The following is a 24,068-nucleotide window of genomic DNA, read 5'->3' as shown; positions in this document are numbered from 1 at the left end:
GGGGAAAGTTTTTTAGTGCGGTGAAGTACTGAAAAGACCTTGTTTTCATGCAGCATCTGTTATGCGGGTGAATGAGGACCCAAAAGCGACTTGGCGAAAACAGAGTCTTTAATCCAGTAAAGTAAAAATACAATCAAATAAAACAATTTCCACTCGTAATGACGAGAACCGACTGGAGACTTGATCTTGAACTGCAGGTTGCCTCGGGAAGGCACTTGAACTTAGCAGACTCAGACACCTGCTCACCACGCAGCATCTGAGGGAAACACGACACGACAGGGCGATACACAGACACAGCACGGTGAACAATAGACAAGGATCCGACAGGACAGGAACGGAAAACAAGGGAAGAAATAGGGACTCTAATCAGGGGGCAAAATAGGGAACAGGTGTAAAAAGACTAAATGAGTGAGTTAGGAGAATGAGGAACAGCTGGGAGCAGGAACGGAACGATAGAGAGAGGAGAGAGAGGGAGGGGGAGAGAGAGGGATAGAAAAAGGGAACGAACCTAATAAGACCAGCAGGGGGAAACGAACAGAAGGGAAAGCATAATGACAAGACAATATATGACAAAACATGACAGCATCTTTGACTTCTGAAGCACTGATGATGTAACGGAATTCCTCTTCTTCTTCAGAGGAGTAGCAAGGATCAGACCAATGTGCAGCGTGGTAAGTGTCCATAATGATATATATAATAAATCAACAGACACTGAACAAAATAACAAAAGTACAAACAAACAACCGAAACAGTCCCGTATGGTGAAAACACTAACACAGGATATAACCACCCACAAAACACAATAGAAAACAGGCTACCTAAATATGGCTCCCAATCAGAGACACTGACTGACACCTGCCTCTGATTGAGAACCATACTAGGCCAAACACATAGAAATATAACAACAGAACAAAACATAGAAAAACAACATAGAATGCCCACCCCAACTCACGCCCTGACCAACTAAAATAAAGACATAAAAAAGGAACTAAGGTCAGAACGTGACAGTACCCCCTCCCCAAAGGTGCGGACTCCGGCCGCAAAACCTGAACCTATAGGGGAGGGTCTGGGTGGGCATTTACCGCAATGGCGGCTCTGGAGCGGGAGGTGGACCTCACTCCAACATAATCTCGGCCCATTTATGTGGCACCATAGGAGTGGCGACCCTCGCCACTAGCAAAGGGTCCCGAATGGACGAGAGATTCCGGCAGCACCGGACAGGCGGGAGACTCCGGCAGCTCCGGAATGAAAGGCGATTCCGGCAGTGCCGGTGTGACGGGCGATTCCGGCAGCTCCGGCGTGAAGGGCGGCTCCGGCAGCTCCTGACTGACCGGAGGCTCTGGCAGCTCCTGACTGATTGGAGGCTCTGGCAGCTCCTGACTGAACGGAGGCTCTGGCAGCTCTTGACTGGCGGGCGGCTCTGTCAGCTCAGGACAGACGGGCGACTCTGGCAGCTCAGGACAGACGGGTGACTCTGGCAGCTCAGGACAGACGGGAGACTCTGGCAGCTCAGGACAGAAGGGCGACTCTGGCAGCTCAGGACAGACGGGTGACTCTGGCAGCTCAGGACAGACGGGAGACTCTGGCAGCTCAGGACAGACGGGAGACTCTGGCAGCTCAGGAGCCCTGCCGATACGCTGCGCTGTAACGCACCGGGCTATGCCTGCGCACTGGGGACACTGTGTGCCTCACGGCATAACAAGGTGCCTGCCCGGTCCACCTCTCTCCACGGTAAGCACGGGGAGTTGGCGCACGTCTCCTACCTGACTTAGCCACACCCCTCGTGTGCCTCCTCCCAAGCACATTCCCATTCTCATTGACGGTGCTGTATTGGAGCGGGTTGAGAGCTTCAAGTTCCTTGTTGTCCGCATCACCAACAAACTATCATGGTCCAAGCACACCAAGACAGTTTTGAAGAGGACATTACAAAACCTATTCCCCTCGGGAGACTGAAAATATTTGGCATGGGTCCTCAGATCCTCATAAAGTTCTAAATTAAAGTTTACAATACTTAAAAAAAAATGTTATGTAAGTGTAAACGAAAAAAAACCCAGGGCAAAACAGCTCACATTTTAGGCTCTGACAGGGAAAGAGGAATAAGGCATCCACAAGTCACATTCAATAAGAATCAATATGCACATCACCTCATTGTCCTCCCCCAAAAAACACAAAGAAATGCTACTCCAACCAGTAAATCACAGAGGTGCCAAATACAGACTTATTTTAATAAGAATGTCATCAGAGGGTGGACTGTTTAAAGTAAGACCAGAATGGAGCCCAAGCATCATAATACAGTTTGGAGTTCCCACGTGTATTGAATTGCATTTTTCTACATTTCAGAGAGCACAACTGATTTGAATATATTCTGACCTCAGTTTTGAAATCTTAAGTATTGTGGCATATTTGCTTAGAAATAACTACAATTATTCTATCTTCTTTCAATACATAAAGCAGATGGAATATAGCAGGACAGTTCTGACCATATTCTGTCTTCTCACTTTACACTCTCACTCTTTCCCACATACTGGGCCACCTGCTGTCGACATGTCTTCTCAATTCCTCACACAAACTCTATTTATGATGCAAACACAACAACTTCATTGTCAGTCTGCTACGGTACTGGGATCGACAAAATTGGAATGTCCTCAAGGTGACATTATCATCTGAAGTAACTTCATGGATTGTCAGATCATTCAGCAGATAAATAGAACATGTCTGATGATACAGTATGTGTTTTGCACTGTTGTTCAACCAATATGCCCAGGTATAATCTAGTAATTGTAATCCAGTTTGGTGGCAATTACATTGTTGGAAAAAAAACCTTTGTGGATCCAGCAGCACTGCAGTACAATAGTCCCACTGAGCACGCCACACTCAGGTGACCTTTCCCTTGGTGAGGGGGAAGAAGCAAACGGTTGCAATCTTATTGGTTGCCTGAGGAGGGGGAAACCCCTAGGAGGTGACCTGAGGTTCCTACGTCCCAGAGGTAGACAGCTGGTCTGGGATCAGACTGAATATGGAGAGTGATTCCCCTGAGCTACAGCTGTCGCTGCAACTCAAACTCCCAGTATGTTTAATGACAGCATATGTGCCGGAGCATATGTGTCAGAGCTGGACTGGGATAGGCTCAAACAGCCAAGCAGAGTCTGAGTGGTAACCAACCAACCAGATCAATGATCTCTCTCGTACTTATGATCAACGGGCCTGGTACATCAACTTGTCAGCAAAGAACTGTACAGCACGCCAAAGGAGCACACACCTTCCCAGGAGACCTTGTACAGCCCTCAGTGACGCTAACAGGCAGCACTGCACAATGTTTACAGGTTCAGATTAGAATAAGCAGGCATCCTTTCCCCTATTAGTCAAATTTATGCTGCTGTGTTCCCATTATCTCTGCATTTAACCAACGTCCTCGGGGACTTGATTGTGGATGTTACTGTGGGATCTTTCCAGTTGGGGGTGCGCTAATCATGTGACCGTTGATGTCTCTCCATGGTCTTCGGAGTAATATAAGGTAGCCCTGCAGTAGCACAGGTCTTGAACTAAGAAGTCACTTTTCTGATTTGATGAGGCAGAGTGCAGTGCCTATGTTGTGGGGGTTGAGCCACCTCCTGTGGAACTAATCTGAAAATTACTAAACAAAATTAAAAATGTTGGAATTGTGTGACCCCACCGATTAATAACAAAAAAAACATGCATGGGCAAACAAATGAAATAATGAGGCTTGATTCCAAAGAGACACCCAAAGCAGCACTTAGAAATTACCCTGGAAAAGCAATGGTAAACGAAGCTAATTAACGCTAGCATTCAATGCCCGGACTGAAAGAAGCCAGCATGGAAGCGTATTCATCTGCTAATAGGGTTCAGCGTGCAAAATAACAGTGGTGGCGAGTTTATGAGGGGGCAATTATGACAAAGCCATAAGGCTCCCATCTAACCAGCCTCCAGACACAATCTGCCCAGGAGTGCCTGCTGCAATTCTAGGTGCTGAGGGGATAGGGGGTGTTGGAAGTGGTTGGAAAGCAAGACAAACAACCCTCTAACAAGCTCCACACACAGTAACACTATTAGCACACACACACACACACACACACACACACACACACACACACACACACACACACACACACACACACACACACACACACACACACACACACACACACACACACACACACACACACACACACACACACACACACAGGTTTTTGGAGGCTACATTGCAAAAAACAATGAGTCCGTTATGTTACTATCAGATTACATATACATTTTGAAAAAACAAGTTGATAACTTGTAGGATTCTTTTTTAAATCTGAAAGGATGTTTATGAAAATCATTTAAAAAAGAATGAAAATAATTATTTGACACCTTTCTGTTATCTCAATGACATTCAAGTCAGCATTGTGAGTGACTACAAGTCAGAGACCACAAATGCATTCAATGGCTTTTGTAGGCTACAGTCCAAGCTATGTCTTCCAATGGAGCGACTGCTGTCGGCATCCAAAGATGATTTAACTTTAATAAACGTTTGGAGGTAAAGACGCAGCAGTGGTATAGCCTACGGTGATACGGATATCACTTACTGTATTATTGATATTTACATCGAGCATTGATGTGAATCACACTGATGAGCTCTCATTTAGCTATTTACGCCTTACGGATTGTGGTTGTTGTGGATGTGTATTCACAAATGTATGTGTATTTGAACCTAATAATGGTTGAATTGAAGAAGTTTAAGCTGCCTATCAATCATTGTGTTTTGTGACCAGTCGAAAGCCAGTGAAAAATGTGCTTTTCCAACAGATGGATTGCGCAGATCCCAGCCTATGGAATAAAAGTGGTACTCCTCAGTGGTATTGCGCCCCATACTGTCAAAAACAAGTTTAATTTAGTGGCGCAGTGGTCTAAGGCACTGCAGCTCAGTGCTAGAGAAGTCACCACAGACACCCTGGTTCAAATCCAGGCTGTATCACAACCGGCCGTGATTGGGAGAACCATAGGGCGATTGGCCAGCATCGTCCGCGTTTGGCCGGTGTAGGCCATCATTGTAAATAAGAATTTGTTCTTAATTGACTTGCCTACAGCTGCATTGCTTGCTGTTTGGGGTTTTAGGCTGGGTTTCAGTACAGCACTTTGAGATATCAGCTGATGTACGAAGGGCTGTATAAATACATTTGATTTGATTTAATTAAATAAAAACAGCTGCAAATTACCGAGATATCAAAGTGTCACCAACAAAACCATAAACAATAGCCCTATAGCAAATGCAGCATACAGCACACATTTTTCACATGCATCAAGTGGGAAAAGTGGGAAAAAAGTGGGATTTTTTTTTGTGCCCCCCCCATTGACGTCTGTAAAGAATACTCAGGGAGAAAAAGGTGTAGATTCACACGCAGAGCGCTGCATATGTTTATACAGCCTTCACAGAAGGCAGGAATCGTGGTCGCAGGCAATAGTCAAACACAGGTAGGCAGTCAAAAACACACAATACCTCACAACCATACAAACCAAAAAAGCTGACCACGACTCCATTTTGTTGATCGTTGCCTACAGACAGAAACTTAAACAAGAGGCTCCCACGCTGAGGTCTGTCCAATGCTGGTCCGACCAAGCTGACTCCACACTCCAAGACTGCTTCCATCACGTGGACTGGGACATGTTTCGTATTGCGTCAGATAAAAATATTGACGAATACGCTGATTCGGTGTGCGAGTTCATTAGAACGTGCGTTGAAGATGTCGTTCCCATAGCAACGATAAAAACATTCCCTAACCAGAAACCGTGGATTGATGAAAGCATTCGCGTGAAACTGAAAGCGCGAACCACTGCTTTTAATCAGGGCAAGGTGTCTGGCAACATGACCGAATACAAACAGTGCAGCTATTCCCTCCGCAAGGCTATTAAACAAGCTAAGCATCAGTACAGAGACAAAGTAGAATCTCAATTCAAGAAGAAACCCAGCCCAGTCACGGACCAGGATGTCTTGCTCCCAGGCAGACTAAATAACTTTTTTGCCCGCTTTGAGGACAATACAGTGCCACTGACACGGCCTGCAACGAAAACATGCGGTCTCTCCTTCACTGCAGCTGAGGTGAGTAAGACATTTAAACGTGTTAACCCTCGCAAGGCTGCAGGCCCAGACGGCATCCCCAGCCGCGCCCTCAGAGCATGCGCAGACCAGCTGGCCGGTGTGTTTACGGACATATTCAATCAATCCCTATACCAGTCTGCTGTTCCCACATGCTTCAAGAGGGCCACCATTGTTCCTGTTCCCAAGAAAGCTAAGGTAACTGAGCTAAACGACTACCGCCCCGTAGCACTCACTTCCGTCATCATGAAGTGCTTTGAGAGACTAGTCAAGGACCATATCACCTCCACCCTACCTGACACCCTAGACCCACTCCAATTTGCTTACCGCCCAAATAGGTCCACAGACGATGCAATCTCAACCACACTGCACACTGCCCTAACCCACCTGGACAAGAGGAATACCTATGTGAGAATGCTGTTCATCGACTACAGCTCGGCATTCAACACCATAGTACCCTCCAAGCTCGTCATCAAGCTCGAGACCCTGGGTCTCGACCCCGCCCTGTGCAACTGGATACCCTCACCATCCGGGCCGCCCCCAGGTGGTGAGGGTAGGCAACAACATCTTCTCCCCGCTGATCCTCAACACGGGGGCCCCACAAGGGTGCGTTCTGAGCCCTCTCCTGTACTCCCTGTTCAGCCACGACTGCGTGGCCACGCACGCCTCCAACTCAATCATCAAGTTTGCGGACGACACAGCAGTGGTAGGCTTGATTACCAACAACGACGAGACGGCCTACAGGGAGGAGGTGAGGGCCCTCGGAGTGTGGTGTCAGGAAAATAACCTCACACTCAACGTCAACAAAACTAAGGAGATGATTGTGGACTTCAGGAAACAGCAGAGGGAACACCCCCCTATCCACATCGATGGAACAGTAGTGGAGAGGGTAGCAAGTTTTAAGTTCCTCGGCATACACATCACAGACAAACTGAATTGGTCCACTCACACTGACAGCGTCGTGAAGAAGGCGCAGCAGCGCCTCTTCAACCTCAGGAGGCTGAAGAAATTTGGCTTGTCACCAAAAGCACTCACAAACTTCTACAGATGCACAATCGAGAGCATCCTGGCGGGCTGTATCACCGCCTGGTACGGCAACTGCTCCGCCCTCAACCGTAACGCTCTCCAGAGGGTAGTGAGGTCTGCACAACGCATCACCGGGGGCAAACTACCTGCCCCCCAGGACACCTACACCAACCGATGTTACAGGAAGGCCATTGAGATCATCAAGGACATCAACCACCCGAGCCACTGCCTGTTCACCCCGCTATCATCCAGAAGGCGAGGTCAGTACAGGTGCATCAAAGCTGGGACCGAGAGACTGAAAAACAGCTTCTATCTCAAGGCCATCAGACTGTTAAACAGCCACCACTAACATTGAGTGGCTGCTGCCAACACACTGTCATTGACACTGACCCAACTCCAGCCACTTTAATAATGGGAATTGATGGGAAATGATGTAAATATATCACTAGCCACTTTAAACAATGCTACCTTATATAATGTTACTTATTACCCTACATTATTCATCTCATATGCATACGTATATACTGTACTCTATATCATCGACTGCATCCTTATGTAATACATGTATCACTAGCCACTTTAACTATGCCACTTTGTTTACTTTGTCTACATACTCATCTCATATGTATATACTGTACTCGATACCATCTACTGTATGCTGCCCTGTACCATCACTCATTCATATATCCTTATGTACATATTCTTTATCCCCTTACACTGTGTATAAGACAGTAGTTTTGGAATTGTTAGTTAGATTACTTGTTGGTTATCACTGCATTGTCGGAACTAGAAGCACAAGCATTTCGCTACACTCGCATTAACATCTGCTAACCATGTGTATGTGACAAATAAAATTGGATTTGATTTGATTTGAACTAAATAGGGAGCTGATGAGACCAGGTGAGAAACAATGAATCAATGAACAAAAATGAAAGGCAGGGCGTCGTTCCAGAACACAAAGAAAAAGAACACAATGTTGACTAAGAAAAGAAAAGCAGAACCTTACAACTGTGGAGAGAAAAATGTAAATTTTAAAGTTAATTTCCTGCAATTCTACACATTTTGGCATGTGGCGTAGACAAAATGTTACCATTATATACAGGGGGTTCCAGTTCCGAGTCAGTGTGCGGTTAGTTGAGGTAATTTGTACATGTTGGTAGGGGTGAAGTGACTGTGCATAGATAATAAACAGCAAGTAGAAGCAGTGTACAAAACAAATGGATGGGGGGGGGTCAGTGTAATAGTCAATTTGATGAATTGTTCGTTGTCATATTGCTTGGGGGTAGAAGCTGTTAAGGAGCCTTTTGGTCCTAGACTTGGCGCTCTGGTAAGTATTGCCATGCGGTAGCAGAGAGAAAACAGTCTATGACTTGGGTGACTGGAGTCTCTGACAGTTGTATGGGCTTTCCTCTGACACCACCTATTATATAGGTCCTGGATGGCAGGAAGCTTGGCCCCAGTGATGTACTGGGCCATACGCAGTACTCTCTGTTGTGTCTTGCCGTTGGAGGCTGAGCAGGTGTTCCTTTCGTCCAGGTGGGAAAGGGCAGGGTGGAGTGCGATTGAGATTGTATCATCTGTGGATCTGTTGGGGGGGTATGCGAATTGGAGTGCTAGGGTATCCGGGAAGATGCAGTTGATGTGGGCCATGACCAGCCTTTCAAAGCACTTCATGGCTACCGACATGCTACGGGGCGGTAATCATTTAGGCAGGTTACCTTTGCTTCCTTGGGCACAGGGACTATGGTAGTCTGCTTGAAACATGTAGGTATTACAGACTCAGTCAGGGAGAGGTTGAACATGTCAGTGAATGCATTGGTCCGTGCATGCATTGAGTACACGTCCTGGTAATCCATCTGGCCCTGCGGCTTTGTAAATGTTGACTGTTTAAAGGTCTTGCTCACATCGGTTACCAAGAGCAATATCACACAGTCATCCAGAACAGCTGGTGCGCTCATACATGTTTCAGTGTTGCTTGCGAGTATAAAAGGTATTTTGCTCGTCTGGTAGGCACGTGTTACTTGGCAGCTCGGTACTGGGTTTCCCTTTATAGTCCGTAATAGTTTTCTAGCCCTGCCACATCTGACGATCGTCAGAGCCGGTGTAGGATTCAATCGTAATCCTGTATTGATGCTTTGCTTGTTTGATGGTTCGTCTGAGGGAAAGCGGAATTTCTTGGGCACATGCCCTTTGGTTGGTATTTGACCATCATTACAACAAGTTTAGATAGCTGGTTAGCAAGTACCTGGCTAAACTAAAGAAAAACTGCTTATGCACAACCACATGTATTTACTTGCACCATGTGCAGGTTTTGGGTTATGCTCAGGTAAGACAATTTGGCTAATATATACAGTGCACTGGGAAAGTATTCAGACCCTTTTATCCCCATTTTGTTACATTACAGCCTAATTTTAAAATTGATTAAATAAATAAAAATCCTCATCAATCTACACACAATACCCCATAATTGTTTTTAGAAATGTTTGCAAATGTATAAAAAACAAACAGAAATACCGCATTTCCATAAGCTATGAGACTGGGAATTGAGCTCAGGTACATCCTGTTTCCATTGATCATCCTTGAGATGTTTCTATAACTTGATTGGAGTCCACCTCTGGTCAATTCAATTGATTGGACATGATTTGGCAATATAAGGTCCCACAGTTGACAGTGCATGTCAGCGCAAAAACCAAGCTAACAGGTCGAAGGAATTGTCCGTAGAGCAGGGTACCAAAACATTTCTGCAGCATTGAAGGTCCCCAAGAACACAGTGGCCTCCATCATTCTTAAATCGAAGTTTGGAACCACCAATACTCTTCTGTGAACAGAAAGAGTACTTTCTTTTTTAATACATTCTGAACAAACTGAGCAATCAGTGGAGAAGGGCCTTGGTCAGGCAGGTGACCAAGAACCTGATGGTTGCTATGTCAGAGCTCCAGTTCCTCTGTGGAGATGGAAGAATCTTCCAGAAGGACAACTATCTCTGCAGCATGCCACCAATCAGGTCTTTATGGTAGAGTGGCCAGACGGAAGCCGATCCTCAGTAAAAGGCACATGACGTCTGCCAAAAGGCACCTAAAGGACTCTCAGACCATTACAAAAAAAGATTCTCTGGTCTGATGAAACCAAGATTGAACCCTTTGGCCTGAATGCCAAGCATCATGTCTGGAGGAAACCTGGCACCATCCCTACGGTGAAGCATGGGGGTGGCAGCATCATGCTGTGGGCGTCAGGGACTGGGGACTAGTCAGGATCAAGGCAAAGATGAACGGAGCAAAGTACAGAGAGATCCTTGATGAAAATCTGCACCAGAGCGCTAAGACTGGGACGAAGGTTCATCTTCCAACAGGACAGCAACCCTAAGCACACAGCCAAGACAATGCAGGAGTGGCTTCAGGACAAGTCTCTGAATGTCCTTGAATGGCCCAGCCAGAACCCGGACTTGAACTCGATTGAACATCTCTGGAGAGACCTGAAAATAGCTGTTCGGCAAAATTATCTATCCAATCTAACAGAGCTTGAGAGGATCTGCAGAGAAGAATGGGAGAAACTACCCAATAAGTCTTGAGGCTGTAATTGCTTCCAAAGCTACTTCAACAAAGTATTGAGTAAAGGGTCTGAATACTTATGTAAATGTGATATCTTTAAAAAATGTTCAAAACATTTTTGCAAAAAAATCTCAAAACCTGATTTTGCGTTGTCATTATGGGGTATTGTGTTTAGATTGATGAGGAAAAAACTATTTAATCCTGTAATGTAACAAAATCTGGAAAAAGTCAAGGGATCTGAATACTTTCTGAATGTATTGTGTTTCCATGTCCTGTTCTTGAAGATCAAGGGGTATTAAATTAACTACAATGACTGTAAATCTGACAGACTGATTTTTATTGTAATAATATAGCCTAATCGTATTATCTGTAGTAGAAAAATAATGAGTTAGAAGAAGTCTACATAACCAACCGATAAAGTAAAATGCAACATCCATTTATGGCAAGCTATGTAAACTGTAACATGTATTTATCTTGCTATGGATGTTGTTCAATTGTTAATGTTAATTTTTTTCTCTGCTAATAATTCAACCTAAGAATTTTATGCACAACTGGTCAGAATCCGTCTCAGGGAAGCTCATCTGCATGCTTGTCGTCCTCACCAGGGTCTTGACCTGACTGCAATGGGCAGATGCTCACCCTTGATGGCAACTGGCACGCTGGCAGTGTGTTCTTCACGGATGAATCTCGTTTTCAACTGTACCGGGTAGATGGCAGACTATGGTGTTGTGTGGGCGAGCGGTTTGCTGATATCACAATTGTGAACAGAGTGCCCCATGGTGGCGGTGGGGTTATGGTATGGGCAGGCATAAGCTACGGGAAATTAACACAATTACATTTTATCTATGGCAATTTGAATGCACAGAGATACTGTGACAAGATCCTGAGACCCATTGTCGTGCCATTCATCTGCTGCCATCACCTCATGTTTCAGCATGATAATGCATGGTCCCATGTCACAATGATCTGTACCCAATTCCTTGAGGCTGAAAATGTCCCAGTTATTCCATGGCCTGCATACTCACCAGACATGTCACCCATTGAGCACGTTTGGGATGCTCTGGATGGATGTGTACGGCAGCATGTTCCAGCTCCTGCCCACTGTCCAGCAACTTTGCACAGCCATTGAGGAGGAATGGGACAACATTTCACAGATGTGTGGCGCTGCATGAGTCAAATGGTGGTCACACCAGACACTGACTGGTTTTCAGATCCACGCCCCTACATTAAAAAATAAGTTATCTGTGACTAGAGCTGTGGCGGTCACAAAATCTTGTCAGCCGGTGATTGTCAAGCTAAGAACTGTCCGTCTCAAGGTAATTGACTGTTAATTAACATAAACACATTTAGCATCTCCTGGCTTCCACACATAGCCTATTTCAGAAGAACAGAATAGCATACTCTGAGTTGTCCTAATGTTAGGTCCTGGTCTGGCTATGCCATATGGCTGAAGGCTACACTAGTTAATTTAGCAGACAAGATTAGGAAAGAATCCCGTGGCATTATTTTATAGTATAAAGAATAGAATTGAACAAAACTTAATAAAATAGAAAGTATACTTTCTCCAAACGATTTGAGGGAGTGCGCACATGCGGCTATTCTGTGTTGAGAGGTTCACAAAGAAATATTCTACATTTAATGTAACTTTAGTTGTTCTACAAACGTTGGGCTATATGTTTTTATTTTAATACATTGTATGCTGCGACTTTATTATTTGAAAAAAGTTGCTTGAAAGGAATGAGTTCTGCTTTGTTTTTTTGCGCAGGCTGTACTCCCTAAATTTGTTTTATTCACTGCTTTAGCACACTCTGCCAACCCGGATGTTCTAGCTGTGTCTGAATCCTGGCTTAGGAAGACCACCAAAAATTCTGAAATTTTAATTCCTAACTACAACATTTTCAGACAAGACAGAACTGCCAAAGGGGGCGGTGTTGCAATCTACTGCAAAGATAGCCTGCAGAGTTCAAACAAGTCTCTCACCGTTGCCGCCTGCTATAGACCACCCTCTGCCCCCAGCTGTGCTCTGGACACCATATGTGAACTGATTGCCCCCATCTATCTTCAGAGCTCGTGCTGCTAGGCGACCTAAACTGGAACATGCTTAACACCCCAGCCATCCTACAATCTAAGATTGATGCCCTCACTCTCACACAAATTATCAATGAAACTACCAGGTACCTCCCCAAAGCCGTAAACACGGGCACCCTCATAGATATCATGCTAACCAATTTGCCCTATAAATACACCTCTGCTGTCTTCAACCAAGATCTCAGCGATCACTGCCTCATTAACTGCATCCGTAATGGGTCGACCTCCACTCATCACTGTCAAACGCTCCCTGAAACACTTCAGCGAGCAGGCCTTTCTAATCTACCTGGCCGGGGTATCCTGGAAGGATATTGATCTCATCCCGTCAGTAGAGGATGCCTGGTCATTTTTTAAAATGCCTTCCTAACCATCTTAAATAAGCATGCCCCATTCAAGAAATTTAGAACCAGGAACAGATATAGCCCTTGGTTCACCCCATACCTGACTGCCCTTAACCAACACAAAACATCCTATGGCGTTCTGCATTAGCATCGAACAGACCCCATGATATGCAGCTTTTCAGGGAAGCTAGAAACCATTATACACACGCAGTTAGAAAAGCCAAGGCAAGCTTTTTCAAGCAGAAATTTGCTTCCTGCAACGCTAACTCAAAAAAGTTCTGGGACACTGTAAGGTCCATGGAGAATAACAACACCTCCTCCCAGCTGCCCACTGCACTGAAGATAGGAAACACTGTCACCACTGATAAATCTACTATAATTGAGAATTTCAATAAGCATTTTTCTACAGCTGGTCATGCTTTCCACCTGGCTACCCCTACCCCGGTCAACAGCACTGTACCCCCCACAGCAACTCGCCCAAGCCTTCCCCATTTCTCCTTCTCACAAATTCAGTCAGCTGATGTTCTGAAAGAGCTGTAAAATCTGGACCCCTTCAAATCAGCAGGGCTAGACAATCTGGACCCTTTCTTTCTAAAATTATCTACCGAAATTGTTGCCATCCCTATTACTAGCCTGTTCAACCTCTCTTTCGTGTCGTCTGAGATTCCCAAAGATTGGAAATTAGCTGCGGTCATCCCCCTCTTCAAAGGGGGGGAGACTCTTGACCCAAACTGCTACAGACCTATATCTATCCTACCCTGACTTTCTAAGGTCTTCGAAAGCCAAGTCAACAAACAGATTATCGACCATTTTGAATCTCACCATACCCTCTCTGCTATGCAATCTGCTTTCAGAGCTGGCTATGGGTGCACCTCAGCCACGCTCAAGGTCCTAAACGATATCTTAACCATCATCGATAAGAAACATTACTGTGCAGCCGTATTCAGTGATCTGGCCAAGACTTTCGACTCGCCTTGGTTTCTCAAATGATTTCCTCGCCTGGTTCACCAACTACTTCTCTGATAGAGTTCAGTGTGTCAAATCGGAGGGTCTGTTGTCCGGACCTCTGGCAGTCTCTATGGGGGTGCCACAGGGTTCAATTCTTGGACCGACTCTCTTCTCTGTATACATCAATGATGTCGCTCTTGCTGCTGGTGAGTCTCTGGCATCGTCGGCCTGACAGGCAGTTCTGGCAGCTCATGGCTGACTGATGGCTCAGAACAGACTTGTGGCTCTGGCAGCTCAGGACAGACTGGCGGCTCTGGCAGCTCAAGACAGACTGGTGGCTCTGGCAGCTCAGGACAGACTGGCGGCTCTGGCAGCTCAGGACAGACTGGCGGCTCTGGCAGCTCAGGACAGACTGGAGACTCTGGCAGCTCAGGACAGATGGGAGACTCTGGCAGTGCTGGAGAGGAGGACGGCTCTGGCAGCGCTGGACAGGTGGGAGCACCTGTAGGAAGGAGACAGAGAGACAGCCTGGTTTGGGTGGCTGCCACCAGAGGGCTGGTACGTGGAGGTGGCACCGGATAGACCGGACCGTGAAGGCGCACAGGAGGTCTCGTGCACCGAGCCTGCCCAACCTTACCTGTTTGAATGCTCCCCGTAGCCAGATCAGTGCGGCGAGGTGGAATACCCGCACCGGGCTGGGGTGGCGAACCGGGGACACCATGCATAGGGCTGGTGCCATGTACACCGGCCCGAGGAGACGCACTGGAGACAAGATGCACTGAGCCGGCTACATGGCACCTGGCTCGATGCCCACTCTAGCCCGGCCGATACGAGGAGCTGAAATGTACCGCACCGGGCTCCTCACGGCATAACATGGTGCCTGCCCGGTCCCTCTTGCTCTCTGGTAAGCACAGGGAGTTGGCTCAGGTCTCCTACCTGACTTAGCCACACTCCCCTTGTGCCCCCCAATACATTTTTGGGCCTACCTCTCGGGCTTCCAGCCACGCTGCCTTGCTGCCTCCTCATACCGCCGCCTCTCTGCTTTTGCTGCCTCCAGCTCAGCCTTGGGGCGGCGATATTCTCCAGCCTGTGCCCATGGTCCCTTGCCATCCAGAATCTCCTCCCATGTCCAGGAGTCCTGTGTTTTTAGTCGCTGCTGCTGCTGCTTGTTGACACGCTGCTTGGTCCTTGGTTGGTGGGTGTTTCTGTAATGTTTGTCGTCTTCCTCTGATGAGGAGTAAGATAGATTGGACCAATTTGCAGTGTGGCAAGTGTCCATAATTTAATAAGAAACCGGAACACTACAAAATACAAAACAATCAACGTGAAACAAACAAACCAGTCCCGTGTGGCACAAACACAAACACGGAAAATAAACACCCACAACTCAAAAGTGAAACCAGGCTCCCTAAGTATGATTCTCATCCAGGGACAACGATTGACAGTTGCCGCTGATTGAGAACCATACTAGGCCGAACACAGAAATCCCAAATTATAGAAAAACGAACATAGACAGCCCACCCAACTCACGCCCTGACCATACTAAAACAAAGATATAATAACAGAACTAATGTCAGAACGTGACAATTAAGCTATGTTGATTAATTGATTCCTGGTTTCACTTTTGAGCTTTTCTTGGCTGAGGTCCATATCCAGTTCTTGATATGCCTTTTATATACTGAAAATAAGGACAATTTCTGATGCATTTCTACCTTTTAAGTACATGCTCAATATTTTGACAAAATATGAAATCCATATTTTTCTTTCAGGCACAAATAATTTTGGGATTCCCTCCATATATCACACATGGTATGGCCGGATATTGACCCATTAGATATCCTGAGATAGGCCTATGTGGACATCTTATTTTCTCTATGAAGACATCTTATTTTCTCTATGATGACAAATACTGACAGTAGGCCTACATAGTATATTTTCTCAGCAAAGACAATGCATATGCTCTTGACTGAGGTCCATACCTGGATCTTGATATGCTTTTGATGTGCTAAATAAGGACAATTTCTGATGATTATTTTAGTTTTGAGGACACGCTCAATAATTTGACAAATATTAAATCCAAAAATTATTTCAGACACTAGTTAAACTTTACAGTTGAAGTCGAAAGTTTACATACACCTTAGCCAAATACATTTAAACTCAGTTTTTCACTATTCCTGAAATTGAATCCAAGTAAAAATTCCCTGTTTTAGGTCAGTTAGGATCACCACTCTATTTTAAGAATGTGAAATGTCAGAATAATAGTAGAGAATGATTTATTTCAGCTTTTATTTATTTAATCACATTCCAGTGGGTCAGAAGTTTACATACACTCAATTAGTATTTGGTACCATTGCCACTAAATTGTTTAACTTGGGTCAAACGATTTGGGTAGCCTTTCACAAGCTTCCCACAATGAATTGGGTGCATTTTGGGCCCTTACTCCTGACAGAGCTGGTTTGTAGGCCTCCTTGCTCACACACGCTTTTTCAGTTCTGCCCACACATTTTCTATAGGATTGAGGTCAGGGCTTTGTGATGGTCACTCCAATACCTTGACTTTGTTGTCCTTAAGCCATTTTTGCCACAACTTTGGAAGTATGTTTGGGGTCATTGTCCATTTGGAAGACCCATTTGTGACCAAGCTTTAACTTCCTGACTGATGTCTTGAGATGTTGCTTCAATATATCCACATAATATATCCACAATCAAATACAAATAGAGAACATATGTCATTGATTGAACACAACCACTCAAAATTGATTTAACCTGTTTCAAATGATGCGACTGTCACAAACCTCGCTGAAGAGGGTGCCTCTTCCTGTTCGGGCGGGGCTCGGCGGTCGTCGTCACCAGCCTATTAGCTGCCATCGATTCCTTTTCCGTTTGTGTTGGTTAGTGGTTAATTGGGTACACCTGTTTTGTATTAGGGTTTGTTTGTAGGGTATTTAAGGGCACTAGGCCCGCTGGGTATTTTGTGCGGGCTTGTTTTTTGTTACTCTGTGTTTGATGGTGTGATTTGTTTTCGTATCTTTATTCTCTGGTCTATTTTGTCCTGTTTTTTTGGACTGGCAACCTATATACGCCCTGTGTGTTTGGCGTGATCATTTTCGGTTGCACCAGTGTAATAAATTTGATAAATGACAGAACCCTGCTCTCTGCGCCTGATTCCATCCACCACTCATAGTTATTCGTAACAGAAGCCCGCACCGAAGAAATGGAGTCAGCAGGAGCAGCGACCACCCCTCCCCACTATGGAGGAGCATGTCCATCACCACACAGCTGTCCTCTATTGGATTGGTACGGCGATGGATCAGATGATGGAGAGGATGGAACGATGGGAGAGGAGTGGTCTACCGACGTCTATCTCAGCTCTCCCACTGCCGACACCACCTTCAACACCTACTCCACCTACGTCGTCCTCTGGGTCCAGCGCACTGCGTCTCTCCCCCCCGAGGGAGTACGATGGAGCAGCGGCTGGGTGCGAGGAATTTTTGCTCCAGCTAGAGCTCTACCTGGCTACTGTGCGTCCGGCTCCCTCGGGTGAGGAGAGTGTGGGTCTCCTCGTCTCCTGTTTAACGGGCAAGGCCTTGGACTGGGCTAACGCGGTCTGGAACAGTCCAGACTCGGCTTGGGACAACTACCTGGAGTTCACCCGCCGTTTCCGAGCTGTGTTCGATCATCCACCAGAGGGTAAAGCGGCGGGTGAGCGACTGTTCCACCTCAGACAGGAGATGAGGAGCGTGCAGGACTTCGCGTTGGAGTTTAGGACCCTAGCTGCTGGTGCTGGGTGGAATGACAGGGCCCTGATGGACCATGACCGGTCTAGTCTCCGGGAGGATGTCCGCCACTAGCTAGCTTGCAGAGACACAACTCTCTCCCTGGAAGAACTTATAGACATGTCTATTCGATTGGACAACCTGCTAGCTTCCCGCGGGCGTTCAGAAGGGGTCCTGTTAATTCCCCCTTCCAGCTCTCCCACTCCCACTCAGATGGAGTTGGGAGGAGCTGCATCTAGGGGGACCAGAGGGTGCTCCTCCTGCTCCTATTGTGGACGGAGAGGACACACTTCGGACCGGTGTTGGAGGAGTCCCTCTGGGAGTCGAGATGGTCGGCGGAATACTCCTCGGCCACCCCAGGTGAGTAAGCACCAAACTCACTCAGAGCTCCCTGTTGGTCACATGTTTTTGTTATTTTTTTCCCCTGCGTTTTTCCCCTCTCTTCAGCATAAGGCGCTAGTCGATTCAGGCGCAGTTGGGAGTTTTATGGATTGTGGACTCGCCCATAAATTGGGTATTCTGTTAGTGCAGATAGACCCACCTATCCCCGTGCACTCCTTAGATAGCCGACCATTAGGGTCAGGGCTGGTCAGGGAGGCCACGATTCCGCTGGACATGGTAACGCAGGGGAATAATAGGGAGAGGATCAGTTTCTACCTTATTGATTCACCTGGGTTCCCAGTGGTGTTGGGGGTTCCCTGGCTGGCTATTCACAATCCCGTTATTTCCTGGAAACAGTGGGCTCTTAAGGGGTGGTCAGATGAGTGTTCAGAGAGGTGTATAGGAGTTTCTATCGGTGCCACGATGGTGGAGAGTCCAGACCAGGTTTCCACCGTGCGCATTCCCCCAGAATATGCCGATTTGGCTATCGCTTTTAGTAAGAAGAAAGCGACCAAATTACCACCTCATCGACGGTGGGATTGCGTGATAAACCTCCAGGAGAACGCTGCACTTCCCCGGAGTCATGTGTACCCACTGTCACAGGAGGAGACATTGGCTATGGAGACATATGTCACGGAAGCTCTGAGACAGGGGTACATTCGGCCCTCCATGTCACCCGTCTCCTCGAGTTTCTTTTTTGTGAGGAAAAAGGAGGGAGGTCTGCGTCCGTGCATTGATTATCGAGGTCTCAATTCGATCACCGTGGGTTTTAGTTATCCGCTACCTCTCATCGCTACGGCGGTGGAATCATTCCACGGAGCGCGTTTCTTCACAAAACTGGACCTCAGGAGCGCGTATAATCTGGTGCGTATTCGGGGAGGAGAGGAGTGGAAAACAGCGTTTAGTACCACATCAGGCCACTATGAGTACCTCGTCATGCCGTATGGGTTGAAGAATGCTCCAGCCGTCTTCCAATCCTTTGTAGATGAGATTCTTAGGGACTTGCACGGGCAGGGTGTGGTAGTCTATATTGATGACATCTTGATTTATTCTACCACACTCGCCGCGCATGTTTCCTTGGTGCGCAGGGTTCTTGGGCGACTGCTGGAGCATGACCTATACGTCAAGGCTGGGAAATGTGTGTTCTCCAAACCAGCCGTTTCCTTCCTGGGTTATCGCATTTCCAGCTCGGGGATGATGATGGAGTGTGACCGCGTTAACGCCGTGCGTAATTGGCCGACTCCGACCACGGTAAAGAAGGTGCAGCGGTTTTTAGGGTTTGCCAATTACTACCGGAGGTTTATCCGGGGTTTTGGTCAAGTAGCGGCGCCCATTACCTCACTGCTGAAGGGGGGACCGGTGCATCTGCGGTGGTCAGCAGAGGCTGATGGAGCCTTCGACCAGTTGAAGGTACTGTTCACCGGAGCTCCCGTGTTGGCGCATCCGGACCCTTCGTTAGCATTCATAGTGGAGGTGGATGCGTCCAAGGATGGAGTTGAAGCCGTGCTGTCTCAGCGCTCGTGCACGCCACCGAAGCTCCGTCCCTGCGCTTTCTTTTCTAAGAAGCTGGGTCCGGCGGAGCGGAACTATGATGTGGGGGATCGGGAGTTACTAGCTATGGTAAAGGCCCTGAAGGTGTGGAGACACTGGCTTGAGGGGGCTAAACACCCTTTTCTCATCTGGACTGAACACCGTAATCTGGAATATATTCGGGAAGCGAGGAGACTGAATCCACGTCAGGCTAGGTGGGCCATGTTCTTTACACGTTTTAGATTTACGATCTCTTACAGACCAGGTTCCCTCAACACTAAGGCCGTCTCTATGACACCGAGGACCGGTCCATCGAACCCACTCCCATCCTTCCAGCCTCTCGGCTGGTGGCCCCAGTGGTATGGGAGGTGGACGCGGACATCGAGCGGGTGTTGAGGGTTGAACCTGTGCCTATACAGTGTCCAACTGGTCGAAGTTACGTACCGCTTGGTGTCCGTGATAAATTGATTCGGTGGGCTCACACTACTGTCTGCGGGTCATCCGGGGGATTGATAGGACAGTGCGGGGTCTTGGGGGAAATACTGGTGGCCCACTTTAGCTAGGGATGTGAGGCTCTATATCTCCTCCTGTTCGGTATGCTCCCAGAGTAAGGCTCCTAGGCACCTTCCTAGAGGGAAGTTACAGCCCCTCCCGGTTCCACAACGGCCATGGTCCCGGTCCCATCTCTCGGTAGATTTCCTTACTGATCTTACCCCATCTCAGGGAACACTACCGTTCTGGTCATTGTGGATCGGTTCTCTAAGTCCTGCCATCTCCTCCCATTGCCTGGTCTTCCTACGACCCTACAGACTGCAGAGGCTCTATTTACCCACATCTTCTGGCACTATGGGGTTCCAGAGGATATAGTCTCCGATCGGGGTCCCCAGTTCACGTCCCGGGTTTGGAAGGCGTTTATGGAGCGTCTGGGGATCTCGGTCAGCCTTACCTCTGGTTATCACCCCGAAAGTAACGGGCAGGTGGAGAGAGTAAACCAGGAAGTGGGTAGGTTTCTGAGGTCGTATTGCCAGGACTGGCCAGGAGAATGGGCGAGGTAAGTTCCGTGGGCAGAATTGGCCCAGAACTCTCTTCTGCATTCGTCTACGAATATGTCGCCATTCGAATGCGTACTGGGCTACCAGCCGGTCCTGGCTCCATGGCATCAGAGTCAGACCGAGGCTCCTGCGGTGGAGGAGTGGGTACAGCGCTCTAGAGAGACCTGGCGGGCAGTCCAGGATTCTCTCAGGCAGGCCAGTGAACGGTAGAAGAGAGACGCTGACCGCCACCGCAGTGAGGCCCCGGTGTTCGCACCAGGGGACAGGGTCTGGCTCTCGACCCGAAACCTGCCCCTCCGCCTGCCCTGCCGGAAGCTGGGGCCGCAGTGTGTGGGGCCATTTAAAGTCCTGAGGAGGATAAAAGAGGTTTGTTATAGATTGCAACTTCCCTCTTATTATCGCATTAACCCCTCGTTTCATGTGTCTCTCTGTGGTCCTTCTGTAGCTCAGTTGGTAGAGCATGGCGCTTGTAACGCCAGGGTAGTGGGTTCGATCCCCGGGACCACCCATATGTAGAATGTATGCACACATGACTGTAAGTCGCTTTGGATAAAAGCGTCTGCTAAATGGCATATATTATTATTATTATTATTTATTATTATTCTCTTCAGGCCGGTGGTAGCTGGTCCCCTACAAGACAATGAGGTACTGGAGGTCCCTCCACCCCCTCTGGACATCGAGGGGTCCCCGGCGTACACAGCTATTCTGGACTCGAGACGCCGGGTGAGGGGTCTGCAGTACCTCGTGGACTGGGAGGGGTACGGTCCGGAGGAGAGGTGCTGGGTACCGGTGGAGGGACATTCTAGATCCTTCCCTCTTGAGGGATTTCCACCGCCTCCACCCGGATCTCCCCGCGCCTCGTCCTCCGGGTCGACCTCGAGGCCGGGGTCGGCGCGCTGCGGGAGCCGTGCGTCAGGGGGGGGGGGGGGGGGTACTGTCACAAACCTCGCTGAAGAGGGTGCCTCTTCCTGTTCGGGGAGGCTCGGCGGTTATCGTCACCGGCCTATTAGCTGCCATCGATTCCTTTTCCGTTTGTGTTGGTTAGTGGTTAATTGGGTACACCTGTTTTGTATTAGGGTTTGTTTGTAGGGTATTTAAGGGCACTAGGCCCGCTGGGTATTTTGTGCGGGCTTGTTTTTTGTTACTCTGTGTTTGATGGTGTGATTTGTTTTCGTATCTTTATTCTCTGGTCTATTTTGTCCTGTTTTTTTGGACTGGCAACGTATATACGCCCTGTGTGTTTGGCGTGATCATTTTCGGTTGCACCGGTGTAATAAATTTGATAAATGACAGAACCCTGCTCTCTGCGCCTGATTCTATCCACCACTCATAGTCATTCGTAACAGCGACACAACCAATATAAGCCAGTTCAGAGAGCAAACAGGTTGCTGAAGGTAGGAAGGAGAAAGTCTGAGAATGGATACTGTAGTACAGTGCATTGTAGGCTGTATACTGTACAATGGATGCATTGTATGGCCCTGAACATTGTGCTTTCCATTTATTAACAGTACTGACTGCTCAGTAGATTTTGACTGGTTGCAGGTTCATATCAACAAAGAACAAGAATTACAGTATCACAGAGGCAAAGGACAAGTTTGTGAGATGCAGGGTACAGTACTGTAAAAATAGGGGTACAAGGAGGAAGAACAAAAAAACAAAATTGCAAAGAGCAAAGCAGAGTAGTAATTTCTGATCAATTTTGAGCTACTATGATAGAACATGTTTTCGTTCATCAAAAGACGACGGAAAAATATGAATATTTTTTTTAGATTAAAAATGTACTTCTCCTTGAGAATTGTATGTTTTGAACAATGCGTTTTCAATTTTTCGGTGTGTTTTCTATTTTTGTTTACTGACTGCTTGAGAGTGTATATCATTTTGATCACTTTGTTTATGATTTGAGAGCAGTGTTTGATTTTGAACACAGGTAAAACTGTTTTGAGGCAAATGTTTCATTTTGCAACAGGAGTCAGAGGTTATGTAAATAGTGCTTGAAGATGAGGTTTTGTGTTTAATGTTTTCAGGAAATGGAGCAAGGTTTCAGAAATTGTGTTTTAGCAATTGAGAAAAACTGTAATAAATGGAAAGCACAATGTTCAGGGCCATACAATTTGTCCATTGTACAGTATACAGCTTACAATGCATTGTACTACAGTATTCATTCTCAGACTTTCTCTTTTCCACCTTCAACAACCTGTTTGGTCTCTGAACTGGCTTATATTGGTTGTGTCTCATCATTTGAAACAGGTTAAATCAATTTTGAGTGGTTGTGTTCAATCGATGACATATGTTCTCTATTTGTATTTGATTGTTGCTACTTGTGTTTCCCAGTATGGATGATGTGCATTAGAGTGCAGAATGTGTTTTGAGAATGAGAATGTGTTTAGAGTTTTGCTGAAAAGTCTAAGTGAGATCTGCAAATTGTGTTTTCCCATGTGAAATTGTTTAAGGTATTGACAACAAACTGCATAATTAGCTAAATGAGTCCAGGCAACTGAGAACTTTGTTCAGCCAATGGGATTTAGTGTTTCAGCAATTTCAAATTGCCAGTCATCTGGAGCACTTTGGATCTAGACTTTGATGGCACACAAACTGACAAAGTTCAGTCTTCTTTTTTGCAATGTCAGAATTGAGTATCAAATAACACCCAACCGCAGATCCTTGGACTGTGGAGCATTTGACAACAACAAACACAAACAGAAACAATTATGGAACATGGACAGCCAGGGTTTGAGATATCGCCATACTGTTTTTTCAGCAAAAAAATGTAATTACTATAATGTAGACTTTAGGGAGCCTTTTAAATTCTTACTGGACATAGACCAATGACAAGTAACACCCATTATATCTACCTTTAGTCAAGATTGAAGAAGCCTTGAGAGGAGCACATCTTACTCTTTTCATGACAGAGTTCATACATATTTTTCTGCCATTTGCAAGCCCACCATGAGGGCAGAAAGTAGAAGAAGCAGAGTTTTGACTACACCAGCACACAAGACTACAACTCTCCAAGGGAATTCTCACCATTTACTCTGAAGGCAAGGGATGATGCCTAAATGTTCTAATTTACATATATTACTTCTGGAGAGAAACACTTTGGGGAGGTTTTAAATTATGAATGTGTTTATTTCCCGAACTAGACTGTTTAACATTAAAGGAATCCAATCTCTGTTTAGACAGCTGCAAATTAGGCACAATTCATTATTTTGGTTGATGCGGGTATTGGGATTAGTCCAACCTGTTCTTGTCCATCTCTTTGCTCTTCTACGGGGTAGTTAAAATGAGATA

The sequence above is a fragment of the Oncorhynchus gorbuscha genome, linkage group LG02, assembly GCF_021184085.1.
Source record: "Oncorhynchus gorbuscha isolate QuinsamMale2020 ecotype Even-year linkage group LG02, OgorEven_v1.0, whole genome shotgun sequence".
Lineage (NCBI taxonomy): Eukaryota > Metazoa > Chordata > Actinopteri > Salmoniformes > Salmonidae > Oncorhynchus > Oncorhynchus gorbuscha.
This window is presented reverse-complemented; position numbering follows the sequence as displayed.